The sequence below is a fragment of the Octodon degus genome, unplaced genomic scaffold (genome assembly GCF_000260255.1).
Source record: "Octodon degus isolate 3935 unplaced genomic scaffold, OctDeg1.0 scaffold00177, whole genome shotgun sequence".
In the NCBI taxonomy this organism is placed as follows: domain Eukaryota; kingdom Metazoa; phylum Chordata; class Mammalia; order Rodentia; family Octodontidae; genus Octodon; species Octodon degus.
In genome coordinates this window covers 2,606,592-2,613,295 of record NW_004524753.1, presented here as the reverse complement: position 1 = coordinate 2,613,295, position 6,704 = coordinate 2,606,592, and the positions used below count along the sequence as shown (strand labels likewise).

The following is a 6,704-nucleotide window of genomic DNA, read 5'->3' as shown; positions in this document are numbered from 1 at the left end:
GAACCGGGGATTGAACTCAGGCCCCTGCACTTGCCAGAGAAGCACTTATTCCACTGAGCCATCTCCCCGGCCTCCTCAATTTTGAAATGAATGAAATTTTATGGTCTATCCAGTAAGCAGTGTTTTTTTTTTTTTTGTTTTTTTTTTGAATAAATTGCTACCTTGAGATTATAAATAGTGCTTGTTAATCTGGGCCATGACATACTACTGTTGTGTGTCCTAAAGGCAGATATGTGGATTTCTTTACTGTGGCACAGTATGTATTAGGGTCCGAGCCCGTTTATTTCTTTCTCTTATTTATTTCATAAAAGTATGATATATTTACTTTAAAAATCATGCATCATTCTGTGCAGTTTAGAAAGAAGATTCAAATTCAGTGACAAAGGTTAAGAGCAATGCTTGCTCTAGTATTTAAGAAGGACCTTAGATCTTTAGAAGCTTGTGGGCCTCAATTACCCTGTTTTCAGTTTGTAGAGAATCAGTGACCAGGGCAGCTGCTGGGACTGGCTGGGAAATTCCATGCAGTTGTGTGTTTGCAAGTTTCTTTTTCTGTTTTAAGAATATTTATTAATTTATAGTTAGGCTTTTGTGAATCTATCTGAAGGGTGAAGAAGCATTCTTTTTTTTTTGCAGAACCAGGGATTGAACTCAGGCCCTTGCACTTGCCAGGGAAATGCTTATACCAGTGAGCCATCTCCCCAGCCCCTACTATTTATTTTGTGTTCTGATTGTTCAGTACCTTGTAAGACTTTATGAATCTCATTTTAGCCTTATGAACTCTACTTTTTTTTTTTTTTTTAAGACTGGTTTTTCTTTTTTTAAATTTATTTATTTTATTTATTTATTTGTGTGTGTGTGTGTGCGTGCGTGTGGCCAGCTCAGCCCACCAGGGGGCGGGGCTGGCTGGCATGTGGTGCTGGGGGATTGAACCGTGGTCCCTGTGCTTTGCTAAGCTTGCTCCAAGTAGGTGCTTTAGACCACTGAGCCATCTCACCAGCCCCGAACTCTACTTTTTTGCTCCGGGGTAGAACCATCAAAATTCACATTTTGCCTATCTTGGAGGTCAGGGGCAGTCATGTCACCTCTGTTTTGCCTGTGTGGTACATCTGTGGGAGCCTGCTGTGCAAAGCCAGCTAGCTGCTGGAGGGAGGGTGCCTGGGCTGGAACTCACTCTCTTTTTCTCTTCTATGTCTTCTCCCTTGAGGCCCTTCTTCTCACACCAGGCACAATTGCTGTTGATAAATAGTGCTATCCTTGTTTGTCCTTCCAAACTTTGCTATATAAATGTATACGCTGATATTATCTGTAAATTAAATTTTTTTGTTGTACTGGGATTGAACCCAGGGCCTGTGCACTGAGCTCCAGCCCCAACATATATTCTTTTATATTTTGGGAAAGGGTCTTGTTAAGTCACTAAATTGCCCAGGCTGGGCTTGAGTTTGTGATTCTATTTCCTTAGCTTCCCAGTGAGGCATATGTGACGATGTCCACTTTAAGTTAATTTAAAAATACATATATTCAGGATAATTAAAAAAAAATAAATACAGGCACCGAGAACTTTTTATCTTTCCTGTTTCATGAATTATGGGCCAGAGAGATAGCTCAGTAGAATAAGCTCTTGACAGGGCCTGAGTTCAATCCCCAGTTCTGCCCCCCACCAAAGAACATATTTCATGAATTATCTATTATACCTTTTGCTTATTTGCTTGTTTTAATTTAATTTTTTAATCATTACATTTTTTATCTGTAAGAGTATTGGCTGGGTGTGGTGGTGCACACCTGTAATCCCAGCACTTGGGAGGCTAAGATACAAGGATGACTGCAAGTTAGAGGCCAGTGTGGACTAAATAGTGAGTTCAGGATCGGCCTGAATTGCATAGTGAAACCCTCTCTCAAAAAAGGTGGGGGGAGCAAGATAGGTTAGTGGACTAAAGCACCTGCTTAGGGACCACATTTCAATCCCCAGCACCACATGCCTCCCAGCCCTGCCTCCAGGCCAGGCTGAGCCCATCAGAGTCTGGGCATAGTGGTGTGTAGGCCTGTACTCCCAGCTCTGGGAAGGCTGAAAGCAGGAGTATTACCATGAGTCTGACCTGCATAGTGAGACCCTGCAACAGCCAAATACATTAAAAAACAAAAACAAGAAAACTTTTTTTTTTTTTTTTTTTTTTTTTGTGGAACCGGGGATTGAACTCAGGCCCTTGCACTTGCCAGGGAAGTGCTTATTCTACTGATCCATCTCCCCGGCCAAGAAAACTCTTGTGAGTCCTGGGTCATATTGATTATAATTTGCTTCTGAGTTTCTTTTTAAAAAAATATTTTTTAAAAAACATCTCTCTATGTAGTTCAGACTGACCTTGAATTCACTATATAGCCCAGGCTGGCCTCAAACTTGTGGTGGTCTTCTGGCCTCAGCTTACTGGGTGTCGAGGTTATAGGCATACACCACCACTATTCTGTTTATTTATTTGATACAGGGTCTCCCTACACAGCTCTAGATTTGTAGTGATCCTCCTGTATTAGCCTCCCTAGCACTGGGATTCCAGGTGAGTGCTATCACATCTGGTTTCGGGACTGGAATGGCCGAGGCTGGCATAGCATGTGGTACCTGGAATCGAACTCAAGTCCTTTCACTTGCCAGGCAGGCACTTAGACCACCCAACTATCTACCCAGTCTTTATTTTTTATTTTTTGCTTTTTTTTTTTTTTTTTTGGCAGTACTGGGGATTGAACTCAGGGCCCTGCGCTTGCCAGGCAAGCGCTTATTCTGAGCCATCTCCCCAGCCCTATCCCAGTCTATTTTTTGATACAAGGTTTTTGTTTTTGTTTTGATAGGATCTTGCTTTGTTGCCCATGATGGATTCAGACCCTTTGGCTCAAGAGATCCTTCTGACTCAGTCTCTCATTAGTTGAGAATACAGGCACACATGTTCCTATACCTAGCACAAATATGAACATTTTAATATATATTTAGCAGTTAGTCACAGTGTATTCCTTAACTGTTAGATCTTTTTCCTCTGCATGTTCGAATAATCTGCCCATGGTTACCCAATTGGTAATTCCATTTATTTGGCTTATGAGCACCTATCCCTAACCAGTGTCTTACATGACCTTCACACCTGCAGAGCCCTACATCATCTGACTGAGTTGGCAAACTAGATGCCAGGTGCCTTCATATTTGAATGAGCTTTTATCTGGGAGCTCATTTGGACATGAAGGCTGAATCAAACCTTTTGTAAGAAAGAATATTCTTAGGACTTCCCTTGTAAATAATAAGTGTTGAGCCATCTTGTTCTAAGAGGTCATACTTCAGGTCAAGCGGTGGTGATTGAAAGAGTAGACATTGGAGTCAAAGGCTACTTTGCTGTTTACTAGTTGTGTGCCTGGAAGCATTACACAGCTGCCTTGTTTCTTAAGTTTCCTCGTTGTTATAGTTTGTGTATAGGTGTCCCCGCCAAAGCCTCTGGTAGTCTCCAGTGCCTCTCTGGTAGTCCTGAGGCTTCTGGAGTTTGTGATTGATTATTGTGGGTGTGGATGCCGCAGTTGCCCGGAGGCATGTAATTTGCATTACAATGTAAGGAGGAGAGGCTAGTAACTGCCTGTGCTTCTGACACTCCTTTTGTGCTCTGCCTCCACCTTGAACGGTTGCTCTGTGTGTGCTGCTCTGCTTTGGAGCCAGTTGAGTATGGACTGAAGCCTTCAGTAACTGCGCTAACCTTTCCTTCCTTCATTTTGAGTTTTGGGTATTTGTCCCAGCAGTGAGAGAAGAGTAACTGAGACACTCATCTGCCAAGAGAAAAAATTAATCCACCTCGTGGGTTTGCAGTAACCGTGACTTAAGGAAATTTAGGTGATGTGTTTATATAATAGCGCTTGGTAGATGGTGAACTATTGGATTAGTGTTACTTTAAAAAATAGGTTTTCTTTCTGCTTTAAAGAAGAGGCAACAGGTACGAATCATGTTTACCTTCTTGTCCATTGCCTGCAGACTGTAGAGTCCTTATCCATATGTAATTAAACCTTCCTTTTTTCACAGAGGCTGAAGAGGGATTGCCAGAGTGTTGTGGCCACTGGAGATTTGGATGGTTACAGCAGTCTGTTGAGTTATTTCATTTTTGTCATATTCAACATCTCAGCAGAGTGGAGGTGAGTAGTTGGATGAGCCTAGGATTTAGGACCTTGTGTGGGGCAGGACTCTGGCAGAGTAACAAGTAAGTACTAAGATAAAGAGATCAGTTGAGTTGATATAATGCAGGGCTGGTGTTAGGGAAGGAAATGATGGTAGTGAGAAAAAAGAGGAATTGAGGGAGAAAAATCATAATAAGGTTTAGAAACAAACAGGCTTTCTGTGGAAAGGGTTGAAAGCATTGCTGGATGTGGTTGCCAGGACACCAAACTTGTTCTGCCTCTTGTAGCAGCAGTCCTAAGATGTAGTATTGTGACTTGGATAAGTTGAGATAATTATGTTTCTCAGAGAATTCTTTCAGTTGTGAAATTGTCTCTTCCCTCTTAAGCCCTCCAGTTATAGTAATGTATGGTAAGCCTGCAGTAATTTAGGAACTGAACATCTAAACATGTTCCCCTCTTTTTAGAGTAGAACTGACAACCAGTAATCAACAATAAATAGGAAAAATCACAGTGATAGAAATTTGTAAAAAAGAAAAATTTGTTTGCCAACTCCATTTTCATTTTTTTTTTTCTTTTTTCATTTTTTGGTATGGGAAATTGAACTCAGGACCTTGTGCTTGCTAGGCAGGTGCTGTGCCACCAAGCTATAGTCTCAGCCCCTCAAATTTTTATTTATTTTTTATTTTATTTTATTTTATTTTATTTATTTATTTTTTATTTTATTTTATTTTATTTTTTTTGCTCCTCAAATTTTTAATGGCATATTTATTCTTTCAAATACATAGTTGTGTAATTCCCTGAGGGAAAAGGAGTGAAATCATTAAAAGATGGATATCATCAAGCTGGTTTTTTTTTTATTTAAATTAATCATGTTCATTGGATAGTTTCACACTCTTATGTAAGAGTCACCTTGTTTTTATCTAGGTTAGCCAGAATTAATGAGCATACCATTTACTTAATTCATAAATTAATTTGGACAGTTTACACTTCATTCCATTCTGTGACAATATTTTGATGATTTGGCTTGAGGCTACATTAAACTTTCTCAGTCATGTAGAATCTAGTTAGGCTTTTTGGTTTATCTCATGGACAGAGCGTAAAATACATGACAGAATTTGATCTGACAGCTTTTCACTTACATAACATAGAACAGAAGCTTAAAAACAAAAAAGAGGAAGAATTGAAGGATTTATGTTAGCAGCCTGTATCTCTTATCCTTTCCCTTGCGTCTCTATAAACTGGAGCAGAAGCATCATAAAGCTAGTAGATATATAGCCTTAGGGACTTTGAAAAACTCATTAAAAGCAGTTGGAGGTAAAAAAGTCTTTGGGATTATCCTGTCCAATTTTATCAGGTTACCAGTGGGCAACTGAAGCCTGAAGAGAAGTACAGTACTTGCCTCCACATTGAGGGTAGGAGCTGACCCAGCAATCAGGGTCACAGAAGTCCCCTTCCAGCACTCTTTCTGGTACAATAATGGGAATAGATGGTGAAGAATGGGTTATTTTATAGACATACACTTTGTATAACTGATAGAATTTGGTGATATTTGATTTTGCATGTTGAGTAAAAATAATTATGCTGGGGGGAATAGCTAATTGCCAAGTTCTTCTGGCTCCGCTATTAGCATGATGTGGCCAGGTCTCTTTATAAACTCCAAAGCTTTGTTGCTTGCCCCATGAAAGAGACTAATAGAAATGCCTGTTATATTTCAAAACCTAGCATAAGGACACTTCAGTAATTACTACTACTACTGCTGATTACTTCTAGTTCTTGCATTGTTTTTTTTAAAATTTCTTTTTGAGAAAGGGTCTTTTGCTGTACAGTTCAGGCTGGCCTTGAGGTCACTTTTGTAGCCTGGCCTGGTCTCTAACGATCCTCCTTCCTCAGCTTTGCAAGTACTAGGATTACAGACACTCCTGGATCTTTTTTTTTCTTTTCGTTGTTATTTAAAATGAATTTAGATAATTTCTAATTTTTTCATATTAAGGATGATGACGAATGTAGTGTTTTTATTTACTTTTTTTTTTTTTTTTTTTTTTTTCCTATTGAGACAGGATCTCTGTAGCTTAGACCTGCCTTGAGCTGACTATGTAGCCCAGACCCAAGCTGGCCTGGAACTCCTGGTGATCCTCCAGCATCAGCCTTCTGTGTGCTGGAATTACAGACATGGGCTCACATTCCTGGCAATTATAGTTGTTTTAAAACTGTGTTTAGAAGTCACAACCTCTGTTTATTTCTTAGTGCTCTTTTTGTGTGTAGATTTGAAGATACCAAAGTAGTCTCAGGGAAACAGGATTGGTTTGTATTTGTGTAAAAATTTTGTATATTAAAAAAACAGACCTTTGACGCACAATAAAAACATTGTTTTTTAGTCTGCAAGTTTTAGGCCTGAAGGGAAGTTGTTTCATGCTGCAGTCACTGTCTGCTGGCCATGACAGGAGTCTCCCTGTGAGAGCAGCCCTACTCCACATGCAGCATTTGCTGCACGTAAACAGTCTGCTAGTGATTTGGGTGCTTTTAGGTTGTATTTGTGTGAACATTTAAATGATGGTAGGAATTTTTTTTTTTTTTAA

At 39.7% G+C, this 6,704-nt stretch overlaps 1 protein-coding gene across 2 annotated transcripts in view; it reads left to right on the top strand.

Annotated features, from left to right (window-relative positions):
* Positions 1-6,704, top strand: part of Fam169a (family with sequence similarity 169 member A) — a 78,768-nt gene that overhangs the window by 7,775 nt on the left and 64,289 nt on the right. For both annotated transcript variants that reach the window (XM_023703660.1, XM_004643486.2), the window contains exon 2: positions 4,037-4,146. The gene's annotated coding sequence lies outside the window, so the exon portion shown is untranslated. The remainder of the gene's footprint in view (positions 1-4,036; positions 4,147-6,704) is intronic.